This window comes from Leuresthes tenuis, unplaced genomic scaffold, assembly GCF_036924035.1.
Source record: "Leuresthes tenuis unplaced genomic scaffold, fLeuTen1.0.hap1 SCAF_7, whole genome shotgun sequence".
Classification (NCBI taxonomy): domain Eukaryota; kingdom Metazoa; phylum Chordata; class Actinopteri; order Atheriniformes; family Atherinopsidae; genus Leuresthes; species Leuresthes tenuis.
In genome coordinates this window covers 5979871-6000642 of record NW_027325361.1, presented here as the reverse complement: position 1 = coordinate 6000642, position 20772 = coordinate 5979871, and the positions used below count along the sequence as shown (strand labels likewise).

At 38.7% G+C, this 20772-nt stretch overlaps 1 long non-coding RNA gene across 2 annotated transcripts in view; it reads right to left on the bottom strand.

Moving 5' to 3' along the window:
- The window catches only part of LOC140311592 (uncharacterized), an 83518-nt gene that overhangs the window by 44706 nt on the left and 18040 nt on the right, over window positions 1–20772 (bottom strand). For both annotated transcript variants that reach the window (XR_011916914.1, XR_011916913.1), the window contains exon 3: window positions 1510–1803. This is a non-coding gene — a long non-coding RNA (uncharacterized lncRNA). The remainder of the gene's footprint in view (window positions 1–1509; window positions 1804–20772) is intronic.

The window sequence follows — 20772 nt, the reverse complement described above, 5'->3', positions numbered from 1 at the left end:
TAATAAATGGAGGAGTAGAGCCCTAGTGCTCTTATTATGCCGGCCCCGGCAACCTTACATAAGATTCATCTTGTGCTTAATAGGCTGCGAGAGGCGACACATGCAGCTCGGTCCATTATAATGCAAGGTTGAAATGGGCCGCTCGGCTGCTATCTGCATCTGAGTGTGTTCCCCGCTACCTCTAATCTGCTTATGATAATAAAGGAACAGCGGGGCCCTGCAGCTCTCTGAAAGCAGGCCCCAGCCAGCCGGGAATGGCCCTGCATCCACAATCATCCTGAATTAAAACCGTTGTTTGACAAAAAACAGGAGAAACTAGTGGGGCGGCTCCCTCGGACCACTTGTAAGCCCCCCCGCTACATTAGGTTGGGATGGATCCTGCAAATACAACGTGCAGCACGCTGTGATCCCAAAATACAGTTGTATGGCTGCACAAATTTAGGCGATGGGATCTCTGCAAAACATGCCAGAAAAGTAGTAAAGAAAAGAAATGAAAAATTGCCATAATCTGCTGTGATTTACAAAAATATTTACGCGGGATGGACTTCGTCTGTTAACTCCCACCGTAACACCATCTGAAATACTTTTTTTTGTTGTAATATCTGATGATGTCATTTAATCTTAACAAAACTCACACATGTCTAAACCCAAACAGGGACTATTTATATGATATTTTGTTAAAGTGAAACAAAATATTAATGATTTATGGCCTGGAAGAGAGACAGATTTCAGGCAATACACCTTTATTTTCTTCCACTAGGGGCCGTACCACGGGCACATAAAATACTTTATCAAAACATTTAGAAGTCAGTCTTGATTAATTATGTGGAAAACAGGGACAATTTTCGCCAAAAATTAATAGAGGAGGGAGTTTTTCCTTTATTTCTTTTTTTTTTTTAAGTAATGGGTTTCAGATGAATATCCACAAGTTGTCATTTCGATTTAAATATTGTTCCTTAAAGATTTAGCAAATTTAGTTAAGCTCAAGTGAAATCAGTTACCTTCGTTAAATCAATTAAGTATAATTCAACACGGAAGTTCGGGAGAAATTCCATGAGGTGGTGATGGAATAAAAGCCGAGAAAGCGAAAATAAAATGTCATCATGATTTCACAGCAGAGTAAAATACAAAGAGGCCAATAAAAAGCGCAGAGTAATATAAGGTCTGATTTGTTCCTGAATTCCTATATTAGGATAGTTATCATTGAAATGAAATACGAAAAGAGAAAAAGTCAGCAACAATTTAGGCACAAAAATGTGCCTAAAAAACGAATCTGAAACTTAAACATGACACATGTTCTGTCTGCATGAATCCCCGTGTGATGGGGAAAAATCTAACCGGCCAACAACAACTCCGACAATCAGTCAAGCTCTTGATGCCATGCGGTGTCATTCCTCAACACCGCTGGGTTTACACGCACACACACCGACTCAAACACACACTTACATGCACACTAACACACACACCGACACACACAGGGCTTTTCCTCTCCACCGCACTCCAACTTACTGCCAGTTTGGGAGTTGTCCTCCTCTCGTCTTGATTGGCAGAAATTAAACAAGATGCCATTTCGTTCAACCTCCTCCGTGTCCTCCTCTCGTTTCAACCGATGAGGCAGTCTCAGTCAGTCCGGGGCAGAGCCCCTTTCGCCGGCATCCATCCCGCACCCTCTGTATGCTGCCACCCTCCATAGTCCGGTAGTCCACGTAGTTTTGATGCCGCAGTCGGTGTGTTTCAGTCGGCGTGCAGTCCCGCACAGCCCCGCTCTCAGTCTGGAGCTCCGCTGTCTTCTCTGCGCTAGCCCTGCAACAAGAAAAGCCGTTTATGGCGACACACAATGTGAAAAGGGGGCCGATTTAAAAAGGAGAAGAATGCAAGCAAGAACAACAAAAGTCAGTTATAGCAAAGTCTATGCCTCTCCTATCTTCCACCCCCTAGCTTAGCCCACATAATGAGCAGGAAAAAGCTTTATATTTTGTTCACTGGGTATTCACAGATAATTTGAAGCCATTGTTTCTGCCACAGATGGTTCTTTTTAATACAATAACGGTGCTCTTTGTGAATAGCGAGCCCACAATAAAAATCTAAAGCGTCCTCCTGAATAACCATTTTGTTCTCTCTTGTATAGGCCGAACAAAAGCGCCAGTGAGGTAATGGCCTGCCTTATTGAAAGCCTCAGAATGGGGATTTGATAAAGATTTTTTTCGCTCCTTTTTCTTTTTGCAAAGTACACGGCAATGTCAAAGAGGAACTGACACGGGATGAAAAGCAAAAAGGTTAGGAAAAAGTGCCTGCCACTGCAAGCTGCAAAGCTGATCATTATTATTATTATTATTGTTATTATTATTATTATCATTATTATTATTATTATTAGTAGTAGTAGTAGTAGTAGTAGTAGTAGTAGTAAACTTTGTGAAAAAGTCAGTTTTTAGGAGGTTGTTTTGGGGGGCTGAAGGAGAGCAGGTCAGGTGCTGGCATGTTATGGATTTCACAATAGAGCTTAAATCCAGAATACATTAGCCTACAGAGGTCTGCTGTGGGTTGAGCACAGTCTCATAATTTTGCATAGGGTGTGTCAAGTTGTGTTCTATAGAATTAAGTATTCAGTGCGGTGAAATCTCCTGTTTCTAATTGTACCCTTCTCAGTACAATCACCTAGAATATATTGCATGCCCCTAAAGCACCGATAAGGCACTGTGAAATGTCATAAATGCATGGAAGTTAATGGGGGAAATTGAGGATGACTAATGTAACCTGCGAAGGTTGAGATGCCTGCCTGTAGGCGTGCGCAGTCAACATGTAATAGTTGCTCCAGGATGGATCCTGCAGTCATGTACAAGCCACCTTATTCTGCCCACGGTTGATGTAATTTGTAATTAACTCGTGGCTAATCAATAAAGCATTTAACAGAGGCACAATGGACATACAGGGGATGATCCCAAGCCAAACATATTGGATGTCACTGATCGTTACAAGGTGAGGACACCCTGTCTATCACAAGGATGGAGGGTGGAAGGCAACAGGGGGAGATAGGAGCACTAGATGAAGGGATGAGGAGAGAGGATGAGAGGGATGAATAGCAGGAAGGGAGAGAGGGGATAAAAACAGGAATAATGAAGGGTGGAAAAGGTTAGGAGAGGAGAAGATCCCATTTTAAAAAGGTCTGACATAGAGCCACACACGCTGTTCTCCCATAGCCATTAGCCTTCAGCATCAACTTAAAAGGAAACATATACTTGTCAGCCCACATTCAGAGGAATGAGAACAAGGCCAAACATCCTCTTCAGATATTTGTTAGGATTGTTTACTGAAATGATTAATTTTTACAAGAAAAATGCCAGCAGTTACAAAATGCCTGTGACTGTGGGACTGTTTGCAACAAACACCCTCAACTAAAATTCAGGAGCCCAAACCTTTTCACATTTATTAGGATTAAAGTGCTTCCTCTCCAGATGTGAAATACAACATATGTGTGTGATATAAACTGATTTGTTGCAATTGACTCATCACCCACACAACAGCAATTTCTGACTACCATTCACAGGTAAACAGACTTAGTGAGGCATTTAACATTTCTAGAATTTTACTGTTTGATATCAACTGAAAATCAAACAAGAGCCAGCTACAGAAATTCAAGGAAAACAGAAAACAAGGCAGATGCATAGTGACAGGATCTACTCATCACTGAGCTTATGGAAGAATTACATCTACCCTGAAGTATCCGGGCATAGAGTTATTAATAGGTGAACTCTGGAGGTGCAATGCAGAAATTTGGCAAGAGCTAAGGTCAGACAGACATTTTAAGTGAAAGTAAGGAAAGAAAAGCAACAGAGGAAGATTCAAAGAGGAGAACGAGGACGACAGACACAGATAGAGGGAGGATCAGTGCTCTCCATGTGAATAGGCTTAGAAGTAGCGAAATATGACTCTTTTGCTTTATCTGATCAATCTGTGCCACACAATTTAAATCACAGTCATATTAGAGAGCCGGAGTAGTTTTAATCATAAAATGATCCACAGAGGCAGGCGAATGTGATAGCACGTCTGAAAAACCAGAGATTGAGGAAGAGAAAGTCCACTGGCACCATGAGAACCTTTAGAAAGGCCAACATGATCACTGAATGCTAATGTGATTTGCACTGAAGCTGTCCATTGACACACACTCACACAGCAAACGTTCACTCACACATTTATGTTCTTAGAGACAAGCATGCAATTGCATATTACCCATACATGCTAATGTTTCCATATGCATGAGAGTAGACACATTTGTAGTGTCTGTTTTGTGCGTTTTTTGCAGCTCGGCCTGATGTGAGAATCACAGTGGGTTTTTCTCCTTTTGTGTGTCTGCATAGCATTGTGTGTGAGTGTGATGCAGACACATTGACACAGTATTCAGTGAAAAGGAGGGCCCTGGCTGAAGAAGATGCAGCCAGCCAACTGTCAATCATGTCACACGCACAAACATTATCATACAAATACCCACGAATTAGCACTCATATGCTCTTCCTTGAGCAGAGATAGTTACATTGTTGAGGGGCTGTTTTCAGGTTTAGCCAAGGTTCTTGACATTACCTAAACAAATTTCAATATTATATGTCCAAGTCTGCTTTAAAGCCACGCTTTCTCACCGGTGTGCATCCAAACAATATAGACATTTTTAAACCAAAAAGTTTACTCGTTTACCTGAACTGCAAATGGAGAATCAGTAGATACTGTGAATGCTGGAATTTACACTAGCCTAAAAGATACAAATAATCTACTATTGTTATACATTTATTTCTATTTCACCTGCAAGCAAAATTAATCTTCAAAATAATGACAAACCTAAAGAAAAATTAAACTTCGGAATATTAATTTGTTAGTCATTACAGGTCATTCAATATATTACTAGATTTTATCTTACTGACATGCAGTCCTGTAATCTCATAATGAATAGTGGGTTAAAATCTGCCTAAAAGTATAATTCTGATGTAAAACAAAGAGCTTATGAGGCCCTTGTACATTCCGGTTTCATGTGAAAACAAAATTATGATGCGTTTCCATTATCTCAGAATTTTTTTCATGTCTGACTTTGTCCCAACTACATCAAGAGAAATAAAGCAAGTAAAAAAAGAGCCACATTCTAATACTAAATGTTAAAGCTAAATGTCAGTTTCTAAATGATGACGTATGTCAGCTAAAACAAGGCAGACAGTGGGTGCCACACGACAGTGTCTACTCTCGCTTTGGATATGAAAAGAGATCACACAGCTGTTAATGATGTCAGACAACTTTGAAGGAGAAAAAAGCTCTTTCATTTTGTAGCAGAGCAAGAATGCTGTGCCTATCTTGGTAAGAAACTTCATCTTGCGCAATCTTTCAGTTGTTTTACATCCATGAAATACATCAGCTCTGCTCTACAAATGTGGTCATGAAGTCTTAAAGTGAATACTTTATAGAAGCTGGTCTGTGACTGTCCAAATTCTCTAGATAAGGTAATGCACAGTTTTGATGCCACTTTCGAGTTTCACTTTGGGTTGACAACTTTTCAAAGATATTTAAAAATGCTAGAGTGGACATAAATTTGTTGTCGTTTATAGCATTTTTAAATTTATCTGCTTTAATGTGGACATGGTCACACTTTGAGTGCAGGACAGAAGCTGGAAAGTTGAGGATTAAAGCTTTGAAGATATCAAAGTGCTGACCACCATCAGAGTGTGGCTGGTTGGTCAGTCCTGCAGCCGTTTGTTCAGGAGGCGGCAGGAGAATACACGGACACAGCTGTCAGATACTTTCTGAACAACACACCATACCGGCACCTCATTAAGAATGCAACACACTGTTTAAAAAAAGCAGCACGGAAATTTTGCCACATTTTTTAAGTCAACTGCCAGTTTGCTGCTTTGGTCCACACTGACAATCACTCATGGTCACTTGATAATGTATTCCAATGACTTTGGTGATCATGAGTTTTTCTGTCAATACGATGAAAAAAATTGCTTGGATTGCTTTTTCAGTAATTTTGTTGGTCACCTGACATTTTCTGTCGTGCCAATGTGAGGAAAAAATAATAATCTATTCAAGGCATTCTGTTTATTAATAGATACCTTTTTCTTTTTTTTTTTTACTTTGTTGTACAAAGTCTTTACATTGTAACAAACAGAAAAGGAATGCCAACATCCATTTGCCTGAGTCAACAAATGTATATCCTTCCACTCCACATGAAACAAGGGTTTCCAGACAGAAAACAAAAGCTGATGAGTGTCGAGGGAGAGCAAATGAATGACAAATAAGAGCCATTGATGCAGCACTTGCTCTTTTTGGAACAACCAGGCAGAGGTAATGAAGTGGAGGAACATGCTAAGCTGCTTTTTACTCTTCTCCCTTGCAACATCCCTCCGAACTAACCATAATGTTTTCCTAAACTTAACTAAGTACTTTTTATGTGTAACAAAGTTGCACAGTAGTAGAACAAAGGAATACAAAATAAATAAAGGAAACAAAGTGAAAAATTTGAGTGTCAAGGTTAGACTGAACTCATGTCCCATCCCAGACGTGAGAGTCAGGCTGTAAAGTGTAAAGTGGTTCTGTGTGTGTCAGAAAGTGATAGTAATGGAGAGTTAAAAACTGATGTGAAGGACTCTTGACCATGGTCAGTATGTGGTGAACTGGACATGAGGAGGTATTGCTTAGGATGATCCAATGGTGTCTACTGATTGTTCAGGAAAAAATGAATAAATCAAACATCCTCATCTACAGAAATCATTTGGAGGCAATGCCAGACTGAATCTGGAAACAGTGTAACACATTGACAGTTCTGTATGATATCAGACAAACTGTACCATGTTACTTGACTTGAAATTATGTTTGACTGGCTTATGCACTAGACTCCTCTGTACTTGTTGCTTGGAGTTAATAAACTAGACCAAAGTGGCAATGACGTCTACATTAATGGGAAATCAGAGCTGATTCTCCTAAAGTGTTGACCAACCAATCAAAACAGAAACACACAGAAAACATTTTTTTAGGATGTTGTTGACTGTATTACCTTAATTCATCCAAAATCTTTCACACTGGGTCTGATCCAAAATGTTTTTTACAGCGGAAATTAAACATTGAATGCCATGGTACAAGTTACATTTGATGAGGCAGACATCGAAGGGTACTATCAAAAGTGATTGTAAATAAACTTGCAGCTGTAGCAAAGCTAGCCAGATGTTGGGGAATTGGTATATTGGTACAATCGCTGTTGCAGTTTCCAATGCATGAACATTACACAAAGCAACAGAGGGAATGTGCTTTTTAAGTGACAATGTCATTGTTCCTCTATGTACACATTGATACTCTGAAAAGCAAGTCTTCAGTTTGGAAAGTGAAAATCTCAGATTTCTGATTAATATAGAGGTGCAAATGTAGACAAAAGTTGGACAGGATCTAAGAAAGAAGGTCACAAACTTAAACTGACATGGCACTCAGATTATTCACAGCTAGTCCATATACAGCTGCAGGTTAACAGGGGTACATTATCAGACAATCACAATGCAGTTTTTATTTTCAAGACTTCAGAGACATCAGAGCTACACGAAAGTGGTGTGAACCTTCTTTTACAGCGTGTGTTATTGCACTTATTGTCTTAGAATAACCAGGCCCATTCTATCATGAAATCATACACCACTCTAAACTAACAAGAGGACTTTCAACATGCAGAGATCATAAAACATCAATTACAGACTTAGTTAAATGTCACTCTGTGGTATCACATATCCAAACATTTAGAGTGCAGTGTAAGATTGAAGATTAAACATGACATTAAGGCTAACTGGATAGATGACTGCAGTCACTACCACATACTTAGATTATCTTGACGGTGATGAAAATGTCATTTCAGCTGATTTAGTGCTATTTTGGATGTTTTTTAATTTTTTTATTATGTTTAAACATTTGATTTCTCAATTGCAAAATGTAATGGCTGCTTTATTGCAAACATTTATTACTGGTGACTGATGGTGATTAGTGCTCACGTCGGGATTTCTTCAAAAACTGATAAACCGGAAAATTACAATAATCAGTCACTGATCAAATACTTGACAACAATACTGATCATCAGATCAGAAACATACCCACTTAAATCACGTTTTCATTTATATGTTTATATTAAAGCCCTGTCAATTAATTTGATTTCCAGCTAATAATGATTACAACCAATAATAACTGGTGCATGTGCATCAGAAAATGTGACTGATGGTTAATATGACCGACCGTCTGGGGAAATTAAGTTAAAAAAAAATCTAGTCTAAACATTAGATTCACAGACCAGACAGATGAAAAAGCTGCCTTTAAAACAAATTCCTCTCTGAGCTGATTGATGGATATTAGTGATCACAGTAGTAGACTGGCTCAAAGGAGGACTCTCATCATTTGAGTGACAGTTAAAAATGTACTGCAGAGCCTGTTACAGTGGCTTCATTCAGCAGACTGAAAAAAAAGAGTAGAAAATGAAATAATTTGAATCTGGTTTACATCCATCTGTCACATGAGAGGAAAACCAAATGACAGGACACACTGCCACTCATCACTTCGACACACATTCACATTAAACCAGCCACACCTGACACTATACACTGCTAGCACACTTGAGCACATGAGGAGAGGATTAGACCAGTAGTTAGTTACATTAGTTTAGGTTTTGAGGATTACAAAACTAAAAACTTGCTCTTTAGCTTTTATAAAGAGAACAATGAATTCCCACACACAGGAGAGAACAACATATCTATATCAACAGGCTGCAATTACCAACTACAATTAAACAAAATAGGTATCCCTTCATCAGCAGTTATTTAAGGAATCCTTAGAATAAGACATAATGCAGATGTCAAGATGTTCTGAGTGTAATATTTTTGTCTGATGTACCTGTCAATCAAGATTACATTTGACACTTAGTTTTAATTCAGTTCTGCTAAAGCTCTCAGTACCAGTACTGAAATTCCACATCTTCCATTGTTTAAAAGAGTAGCATAAGTCTCACAGACAGATGTCTCAAACCCCGGACAAATAAACAAGATAAGTTCATGCCAAGACACATGCATACACGCAGCAGCAAGAAAGAACACATGCTTTTTCATCATTTGGGTGAGCTGTGGGATTGAAATTAAACTCTATCCATTTCTAAGCCTCACACACATGCTTTGATTCTATCCAGTGTTAAAACACAGACTCTTTCATATATACAATCCAATGTGCACACAGTTATATTACACATGTACACATATAGGATATTTCACACTCTCTCCATCATACACTCATCTCTCCTCTCTCTCATCTCTCTCCCAGCCACTGCTGGTTTTGTTTACAGGCCAATTTGAATGAGAATGAATCTCTCTCGGATGTTTCTAGAAAGCAGTCTAATCCACGTGGGCTGCTGCGAGGCCCCGGCCCTTTGTTTGGGATTACTGCAGCTTAGCGCTAGCTAACAATGAGGAGATGAGCAGCTCACCTCATCGCTGTTAATGAAGTGTGGAGAGTCATTTAGCCGCTAGCTAGCTGCTACCAAGCTGGGATGATACCTTCACACACGCACACACACACACACGGATGCATATACACAGTTATGTTCCTACACGAGTGAGGACACTGACTGATGATATCTATTTATAAATGTCTCACAGTTACACACTGCACAACCTTATCTCAAATGTTGACCCTAAATTTACTCATAAGTAGCTTCAAAGTTACAAATAAAGCACAACCATGTTACTGTGCCTTTTACTCTTAAATCAAGATATTAGCAACATGTTGCCATTTGCAGGGCATCAAATACTGCTGATTTAGTGGCTGTGAAGCTCTTTCCACACAGCTTTTCACAGAGCCCCCAAATGGTCAAGGATGCATAAATATAACCAAACAGCAAGTAAAACAGAGTTACACAAAACGTAAACAGTAAGTGAAGGAATGAATGAATTAAAACAAGGAAGTGGAAAATAAAGATGAGCAAAGTAGACCTCAAACCTGAGTCTGTATGGTTGCTTTGGCTTACCCCTCTTTATGAGGACTTTGCTACATGTTTAAACAATCCAGAACATTTGTTGTATTCATTATCAGTGAGTAGTATTTCTGCAGCCACTGCATCAGATAAGTTAAAGGACACCTTGTATGTATTTCAGAGACACCAGGGTCTTGGACAAAATGGCTGAACCTCCTTGATTTCATTCACTCACTCTTTATACGCTTTAACTAACGGCTTGGCTCGATTTGGTTTAGGGATCAAAATTGTTTGATAAGGTTTATGCTCCAAAACTACTTTGTTAGGATTAGGAAAAAAATCTGGTTGCTTTTAAAATAAATCCCTTCCTGACATTAATTCAGCTAGCTGACACGTTATAAGCTTTTGCTTTAGGCATGCCTGGATTGCTCTTTGTTGAGGTAGTGCCTGCTTTGGTCAGTACTGCTACTGTTTGTTCATGGGCTGGCTTTAGTATATTTTTTTGTGCCTAATTACTAAAAACAAACTGCGGTGATATTGCTGCAAACATTGGAAAAATACATGCTTACTAGTTCATATGTGTGTGGGGGAGAACGTAAGCCATGGTCACCAGGGTAGTGAGGCAGTGAGGCAACAGGAGAAGCATGAAGATTTAAGCTTGCCAGAAACACACAGAAATTGCAGTGGTGCACACTGAGAGTATGTTGGCACGTCTTCTAACAAAGTGTCTGAGCCTGGTGTTTGATTAGTTAAGAGAGGGGTGAGGAGAGGAAAAGAGACAGTGGGAAGAGATTTATGTTCATCCAGGTTTGTGGATGAACATGGCAAAAGCAAACCTCTGTGATGGACTTGGATGGTTAGCAAAGAAATGCCTCCTCAATGGTAACATACCAGGAGATTCCCTGGCTTTTACATACGCTGGGACAAGTGGTATAAACAGGTACACAAAAGCTCTGATAAAATTAAGAGAATTATAAAATAATATTTTTTAACTGTCGAGTAAATTAAGTATTTTTAAATCTTTTGTCTTCTGTTGTTTAATTTGTTTTGAATTTCTTGGAAATTATGATTGTTTTTTTTAAAAAACAATTCTGTTTATTAATTTATTTTCTTACACCAAATTATTTCTGAAAAAGGTAAACTCAAAGTGGGTTGCTAAAACCCTTGTATAGATAACTACTTCTAATTAATAGAGTAAGATAAAGGAGAATGACACATGAATTGCATAAGAAGTCAATAATGAAAGAATTTTCAGATCAGTTATTTGACCAATCATCCCAGCTCTGGAACGAAGTGCATTTTTACAGATATTAAACACATCACGTTGACACTTGCACGGCATACACCTCTCTGTTGTGACGTATAGAAAATGCATCCCTGGTTACTGTCACAGTATGGTGTCATATCTACTGCAGGACATCAGCTTGATGGATTAACACTTCTATTGTGTAAATAACTGAGGCTTGCTTTGTTTCACCTTTTCTTTATTTGTTTAGCAGGTAATTAAAGAAACAACTTCTATAAGGAGGGGAAGCAAAGAAAAACATTTTCTCTGTGAGCTTACCAAAAGATTTCACTTACTGCATCGATGGGATTATTTTAATGTCCTCATAAATTAAATAAATATAATTTGGTGTCTGGTATTATGGACTTCAAAAGTTCCTGATTTGGTTTAAAGGAAGAGAATAGGCAATTTAGACAATCAATTAAAAGATTGATCTTCATTAAGGTCTTCAAGTTATGCAGTTTTATTTCAGAACTTCGAGAAGGGTTATTTAAAAACACATTGGTTTGTGTTAAATAAACTGTTTTGGAAAATCTCCAGGTACACAAGTAGAGATGCAAGAAAAGCTAGAATAATGAAATTAAAACCACAATAACCAGTTGAAAAAAAAACAGCTATCTTTAAACAACTCAAACTCCAGTAAACTACAAAATGCCAGCACACTTCAAGTTACTGATTGAACAAGAGTATTTGCTTTTCTGCAAGACCTGGCCACATGCGCTAAGTCACATAGACACAGTTATTTCATCCTACAGTCAAACATTATGTCCAAATCACAGAGTCAATAAGCTGCAAAGTCAAAAAGTCAGAAATTTTTAGTGTTTATCTTCAGGCTGAGAAACCTAGCACCTTACTGATAATGTGTGTGTGTGTGTGTGTGTGTGTGTGTGTGTGTGTGTGTGCCTCGGGAAAGCCTCAAACACTGGTCAGAGCAAGTCGTGACTTACACTCCCTGAAGACACACACACTTGTCTCCATCTTATTTAAACAGTGTCTGTTGAATTTCACAACTAGTTCTTAAAAGACACAGAATGTGTTGAGGTCCACGGGAAAAATAAATCATGACTGTTTGCTTCACTCTTTATGTGCTTTTATGTCAGTGCGTAAATATGCAAGTGTGTGAGAGGTAGAGTGTCGCGCCAAACCCTACTGACAGGATGTACTCCAAGCACAATGTTGTGGCTGCAAAGGTCAACTTTATAAGTCCCTTCCTACTAAAGAGAGCATTTTAATACAAGAATCAGTTGAAAAGTAGAGGAAAATATGTAAAAAAAAGAAAAAAACTACATCAAGATTAAATAATTGGGATACTTCAAAATAATAGATACGTTATCAATATCGTTCATGGGGTTAGCAAGACTATAAAAACTGATGTTTCTTTGAAATGAATGTGAAGAGCAAATGGAGGATCTGAAAGAGAACAGCAGAAGACATGCCCATATAGAAGCGTCAACGAAAAAGATTCCCTGTGGCCTATCCTGTTCTGTCATCTATTTTCCTTTAAATGAGACCATCATTTAAAAAAGATAAATACATATGTATTAGTGTAAAAGTAAAAGTACTTTACATATGTAAAAGTGAGAAAATAGCAATTGAGACCATAAACTAATGAGAAAAATCTTTGCTGAGGTAAGCGAGAATCTTGTTCATCCAACTATTGATTTGGATTAAAACTCGGGGTTAAGAAAAACTAAACTCCCTATCTAAAATATTTTACGCATTGTATTGTTGTACTCAAAGCAGAAGGCATAAGCTATAAAAGTATGGTTGTGTGTTGATTGTAACAATATCTGGCAGCAAAGTTGGCAACAACCAACCTGCAAGACTGTGTTATTGAGTTTTTGGTACAGCTGTTTTCATTCAAGCTTTGTTTTTATGCTTTTTAGCATTTTTTTGACTAGAACATTCTACAGAAAGCAACATCTGCCTTTCATGCATGTAAGTGTGTGAGTTCACCAGCATATACATTGTAGTACCAGAGAATGTTTATGCCTCTTTTTCCCGCTGATATGTTTTCCTGTGTCATCCCATGAGTGCGTGCCACTAATTATCCTCATGCGTGTGTGAAGTGTGTGTGTTTGCCTTCAACCAGAGAGCTGCAAGCTGTCATGTTTTGGCCTCCTATGGTTAACATCTGCTGCATTTATCACTGCCACGTTCTTCTCTGCTACACAGATCATCAAACAGATTCAAATAATCGCACACGGCCAATGTTTGTCATGTAACATGCAAACGTGCACAAACACAAGCTTTAAAAATGTTGTTTGCATTTTGTCTTTATGACATATGTTAAATACACATGTAGAACTAGTGAAGGGTGTGGAATCTACTCCCTGCTCATGTGGAAATGAGATCGTCCTATTCTATCAGGATTATTTAATGTGATGCCATTTATATAGAAAAACATATCATGTTTGTACGTCCTACGTATGTACAGTCATGCTTTGAAAGACTCATTTGCCAACATCTCTGCATCAATATATAAGAAATCAATTCATTCTGACACAGATTACTAACAAAACTCAATAAAGAAGACTTTATAAACAGTGAAATAGCTTTTTAGATTTTTGCTTTTTCTTTTTGCACCATAAAACATTTCAGACTGCAACACAGCTGAACTCTTTTTGGCTCAATATTTCAGTTTTTTGAAAGTACCTAAAATCACTACACACTCACTTTCGCACACAGACAACCATAAAGTTCAATCTTCATAATAGCTTCAGCCCTATTAGCGCTGATGTGGACAACTAGACAGCTCCACTGATGATCACATCTTCAGTCCCAATATCAAATATTTCTGCGCTCTCGAACCCAAACAATGCAGGCATCTGCTACCAGACCAATTCTTTAATGGGAAACCCTCTTGCAGTCCCTCTGTGTCCTTCATTCGGCCATCCAGGCACTAATGTAAATGAAAAGCAGTGGGACAGGGTGTGTTGCTAATGTGTGAACAGGGACAAAAAGCTAAGATTCAGGGGTATTGTATTGGCCCTGTGACACACATCCCAACAACAGCAGCATACACTCACCTCCTTCTCTTCCCCTCCCCTCCCATCTCCTCTATTGATGGCTCCTCAAAATCAATAAAAATGATCTTGGAGTCCATCCACCATTTGGCTGCATCATCTTGGAAGTGCCTTCTTTAGAATATAGCAGCCATACTGTACAATGGACCAGCCGAGCACATGTAATTTGCCATTGATTTACCCACCTCCTCCCTCTCTCTTCTCGACTCCTTAGCCCCTAGTCACTGCACAGAACACAAAAAACTAACTTCATCATACACCCTGTTAATGCACATGCACAATAACCTTCTTTTCTCCTGCCCTCTGGTAATTTCACTCTTTCATTATCTTTTTTCACTTTCTCTCCTTTTCCTCCTTTATCTCCCTCGCCGTCCCCTCACTTTGTGCCCTGTTCCTATTCGTGAAATCTCTTCACAGGTCACCGTTCTTTCTCTGCAGTGCTGTGTTGTGGAACTACACACTGAGTCTGATTTCTTTTTGATATTCATTGTATCTTATATCTTGGCTCTTATATATATGGCTCTTAATTTGATGCAATATATATATATTCTATTATACTAGCTTCTAATATTATAGCTTCAAAATATATTCATATTTACAGTTTTTTATTACAGTCACACATCTCTGAATCTCAGCTTAAACACTATTTAAAAATATGAGTTTCATCTTTACATTTGTTTCTACATCAAGCTAATGAACTAAGATTGATTGTTTGCTCAGTATCATTGACAGTGATAAAGTATATTAACATGATCAGTACTAGACAAGAATACAATTATTTTTAAAACTTAATTCAGCAGTCATTAAACTGGAATTATCTAGTAAGCAGATATATTACATATATTACTGCTCTTCTGCTCTTTGAATAAATTAACTTAGTAATATAAGACCTACATTCCTAAATTTGATTATATTTAAACAGTCATTTTTGCTCAGAAATAATTCAAATAATCAATAAATCACCCAGCTTTTTTTTTAAACTGATGCAGTTCTAAATAACCCTCAGTAACCTGTTGACTTTCTGCAGGATTTCAGGTTTCAAGATACAAAAAGTGCTGAAATTAAAGCCCAGGTTTTGATCAAGTCTGTGTCATACATTTAAATTTCTGTCATTCCAGACAATGATTCCAGACATGTGCAGATACATCTGCTTACAGTGATGACCTTTAAAAACCGGGTGCTGATGTGTCTGGCCACAGTGATGACATTCCTTCACTTGGTGGGGTTGTTTCAAAGGTAATAACTTGATTCTTGATTAAGGGACACCTGTCACCTGTAGTTTTGCTTGACTGGTGACAACCTAGTTTGTGTGGGAGATGACATTTTCAACCTTAGCGAGTGACGTTGAAACAGCAGTGATGATGTTTGGAAAGGTCTCGATCCAATTGTAAGAGCTGTTGTGTATCAGGACAGATGTGCAACAGCACATGTTCAACTTAAACCTGTGTCTGCAGAGCTTGTTGCACAATGAATAACATACAACATTCATGTATACACATGCAGCATATGTTCACACGTACATCACCCACACATACGTACACAGACAGCTGTCAGTCGGTCTTTGAGAACATTGTGTTGTTTGCTAAGTCTGACACTCCACTTCAGCCACTCTAAGCCTATTACTGTATTCTTTCTCTGCTGTTCACAACACACACAAACCTACACACACATTACTGTGCTATCATGGAGACCTCATTCAATAAGCCTAGCATATCCTCAAGCCATATCGCACATCATTCTCCGTACAAACAGACCCTGCCTCAGACATACATACGCATACACACACACACACGTGCAGTATCTGAATCTGTTTTTTCCTGAGTGGTGCTGTCGTTGCTGTTTGTTAAGAGTATCATTTACAGCCAAGGTGTTTGAAGAAAGACACCTCTCTTGTGGCGTGGTGTGTGTGTGTGTCTCTTTAGAGTGGGGCTTTGCTGCTCCTGACACCGTTATCAGCTCTAGTCGAATGTATTTCTTATCGAGGTGGAGGTGTGGAAGGAGGTGGGGAAGGGGGGCGACCGACAATACAAGCTTATCAAACGTCTTCAGCCACGATTCGGCCTGTCACTCAAGACCTATGTGCACGCTCGTACATACACACACACATATATAGACACAGACAAGCAGCAGGCCTTTTTTTGATTGATAGATGGCTTTCCCAGCAAACAGAAAGCTGGGATCAACATCCTTGTGGCCCCTTTTTACTTTACACACACTTGTGCAATAGCATAACATATGTATAGATGTGTATGTGTGTGTGTGGATGAGTGTGAGAGGATGTATGTGTGTGTGTGTGTGTGTGTGTGTAAGTGTGAGATAGAGAAAACATTCCAGACTAACAAAGGTGGGATTAGGAATGCATTAGTTGGCCATGGAGCGAGAGGCCTGTCAATAACAGCAGTCAGAATAAACCCTGAAACCTCGATAAGAAGACAAAGACAGAGGTAGATAGCAGCAAGTGGAGAGAGGGAGTGGGGTGGGGGAGATCAATAGAGGAAGAGAAGAGGAGTGAGAAGGAGATGGATGGATGAAGATGGAGAGAGAGGATCAATAGCAGGAGAGGCAGGAGGAGAAAGTTTTAAAAACCACTGGAAGTGCTGTGGCTGCATGAGGATAGAGAGAGGATAGAGGGATGGTGGAAAGGAAGTCGCTTTGGATAAAGGTGTCTTCCAAATGCATAAACACAAGGAAATAATGATAATAGATTGATGGACAGAGGAGAAGATGCTGAGAATTGGCATCTAAGTCAAAAGCAGGGACTGAGTTAGATGCATCAGTGATGATAGCTGTAACATTGTGTCACATCCTCCTGCAGCCAAATGTTACTTTGAGTATTTCTACTAGAAAAAGAGGGCTGACATTCAATAAAACAAAAAAAAATATTACATCTGTGAGTTTCACCAAAGTAGCCTTTGTCAAGAAGTCTAAGTTTGGCTGTGGGGAATTTGTATTTTTTACAGTATTTCCTTTCCCCTTTTAAGCGACAGTAATGATTAAGCCATGGTTTGAGACATTTTTTATGTGCAAAACAATTTCCACGTATTATTGTCAATAGAATTATTTGAATCTGAGTTTAGACTTGTTCATGTACCTCATCTTGAGATTCATCTACCATTTCAGTCAATAGAGTCAAAGCCCTTCAACTGAGCTCTGCGACCACAGTTCTGGAGATAAAAGGTAAGTCCCCAGACCATTGAAACAGCCCCATTCCCTGTTAATCTACTTGCTTCTTAAATACTGGAACTGGGCCCTAGTTTTACCCTGACATAATTTGTATGAACTATACTAGAGCTACTTAGTCTAACCAGAAAACGTGTTTTGTATGTTTGTCTGCAAAACGAAGTAGATTCACAATCTCTGACAACAAAATTATGAGATTGTAACGTATTTCTGACTTGTTGCAATCCAGCTTCATGACAAGTTATTTAAATAGCTACAATGAGCCACGGCACAAAATAATGAAGTTTCACAAGGCTCAAAATTCTTGTTTTTCTTATTCGTCTCCACACAGATTAAGCTTAAGTTTCAACGATCTTTGTCAGAATATCGATGTTCAACATCTCCACATGTTCCTATGTGATGACATCACCTTACGTGTCTAATTGGTGTCAATGAAGAGGAAGAATACAATGGTGGAAATCACTAATCCACAGACCATCATGCAAGTAATTGCTAGTTTGACACTCATCCTACGCAAGAGTCATTGCACTTTTCTACTTCTTTTCTACTGTGCTCTCATCTATGAATAGTTAAGGTTTGTTATTGTGATTAATTTAAATGGCTAGATCTGCAGGTTAAACATTTCAAGGTTAGACATTTGCAAAAGTTTACATGTTTAAGGTTTACACTTATTCATGCATCATATTTCCAGGCATGGGTCAGTAAATGCTGACCAACAATGGCCAACAGCCCAGAGATGTGTTACCTTCCAATTTACAGCCATAGATTGTAATATTACTATGTTTTGGAAATGCATCAAATATACCTATCACTTTCTGCAGATACTTTCTGGTAGTGGAGCATACTTGCATGTTGCCTTGACTTTTACCAGGCTGTATGTCAATACATAAAATGGACATAGCTGGTGTGAAGACTGTTGTTAGCATGCCTTAAGTTTTGTATTTAGCCATAGCCACCTTAGGTTTCTGCAATTTATGATGAGGTGCAAGAGATGAATCTAGATGACAATCTGAGGCCACTGTGAATGCTCATTGAACAACTCACCTGTCACTCCAACTTATTGTCATAAGACACAGGCTACAGAGACTTAAGCATTTTTGTTTTTTTTTAGAGTGAGGTTGGGAATTTTCAAATGGGAACTGACCCACTGTTGAAGCAATCCTAAACTGATATTTATGGTGTGTCTGCATAATTTAAATTTTTTCACCCCGGGGTTCCCACTTCCACACGCCTAAAAGTTTTTGAAGACCAAGCACATCATCCCATTGCAACAGTTCTCCCCTTGAGAGAAAAAGTGTTAATGGCTCATAAACCACAGGCACCATCCTGCATCCCACAGGATCAAAATGATCCTCAGACATGACACGACACCCCCACAAGTCCAGCTATCATGTCCTGAAAAGTTAAGATTGTTCTGGCCGGAATAAATGTTCTGGCCAACAGCTAGAACCTCTAATTGTAAATACCTAAATACCGTGTATTTGACAGTTAAACATGCTACTAATATCAGCATTGCAAATATGGTGACTTAACAGTTGACAGTGATAGTGCAGTAAAGCTAGGAATTAGAAAACAGACCATATAGATTACAAAAATTAGATAAGAAATTAACACATCCAGTGTATTGACATTATTTCTGTATGTTATTACTTTTATCTTTTATATCATTTTATTTGGTTGAGCTGATATATTGCTGTTTCTCAGTACTGATTTTTGAAAATGTGGTTGTTGATTATGAAATTTAAGACAATAAATCAAAATAAAACTCTAAGGCAGGCAGTATGAGGGATCACAATACCATTTTTCATTGCAGTTGTCATAACATTATGCCTTAATGAATTCATAATTCCACTTTTTATTTACATGGCTTTATAAAGTCAAATATTTTAGACTGCATCATAAACTTTTAGATCAATTATAATTACCAGCTTTTTGATTTGAACTCAGGAAAAAAAGTGCTCGAGTAGAGAATCTGACTTGAGGTCTGGCCAGAATAAAGTATCAAGATATTTCAGGCTATATGAGCTGTGTCTTTTACTGTAAAAGGAGCTATATAACTAGCTTGTACATTGTTTATCATCCTGCCAAATACATTCCATCCTGAATAGGAGGTTGAAGAGCGGGCTCTTAGTCACAACAATCCCACATAGACTTGAACCAATGACAGCAAGGCGGCAGGCAGTGGCGGGTGGGGAGGGGCATGTAATTGTTTCAGTGACTCTCAGTAATTAATTTCCCTCCTTCATTTATCCTGGAAATACTACATAGGTCTGGGAGGTATAGGTAATGATACAGAAGGAGAGACATGAATACTGAGAGAGTGTGCATCCTGTTCCCGTCAGCATGGCAGCGAGCAGCTAGCTGTCACACAAAGACACAATGAGACCCGGCAACAAACAGCCACTTAAAAAACAGCCTGGCAACAGAGAGCAAATTCAATTAGAGAAGTAATTAGTAGATACAGGGCCAGGCAGCAGGCTGCGGCGACGCCACAACACAGAAATTAATAGACGAGGATAGGAGGAGGACGCTGTCATAATTAAGAGGCAATCACCTATGTCAATGAATACCTAAAAAAAACACAGCCCCCTAATGCAAAACTATTAATTCAGTGATCAAAAATATTTCAGGAGATGATTAATACAGCAAATTCATTTTAAAAGACTAATTTCTGGAAAGATAGCAAGACAATTGCACATAATGTACTCTGCCCGGCATTTATATTGCTAATTAAATTTTTTCCTTCTGATAATTTATTGAAGGATTGCTCTTCCCTCTGTTTCGCTCCTCCTGTGTGTGTTTGTTTCCTCCAGAGTTTTGGGCCAATGGAGGCAGTGTTGAAGAAGTAAATATAAAGCAGAGAGCTGTGTCTCCAGACATCTCACTATAAAATGCTGCCGCACGATGCAAAAAAGGAAAAGACACAGAACAACACAAAACACTCTCTGCCTCTTCCCACGTCAACTCTGCACCATCCTTCCATCCTCGCTATATTTATCTTCCCCAACACCACCAGAGCCTCCCTCACGACTCCTCAAACACAAAAGAGTCAGCAATTAAATTAGACGATAAGGACGTGAAATAAATCAGCAGGTTATTGATTGATTTGTCTCTCTCTTGGGGTGGAGGGGCAGGAAGGAGGTCTGTCTCAGCTATCATTTCACACCAACAGCTTCTCTATCCCTAACTAATTACTTTGTTTCTAAAATCTCTCAGAAGAGCTGCAGAGGTTTCACAAAACAGATAGTGGAGCTTTGCAAAACCGCATACAAATCCACTGAAGCAAAGGACAATGAAAAGGATTAAAAAAAATAATAATC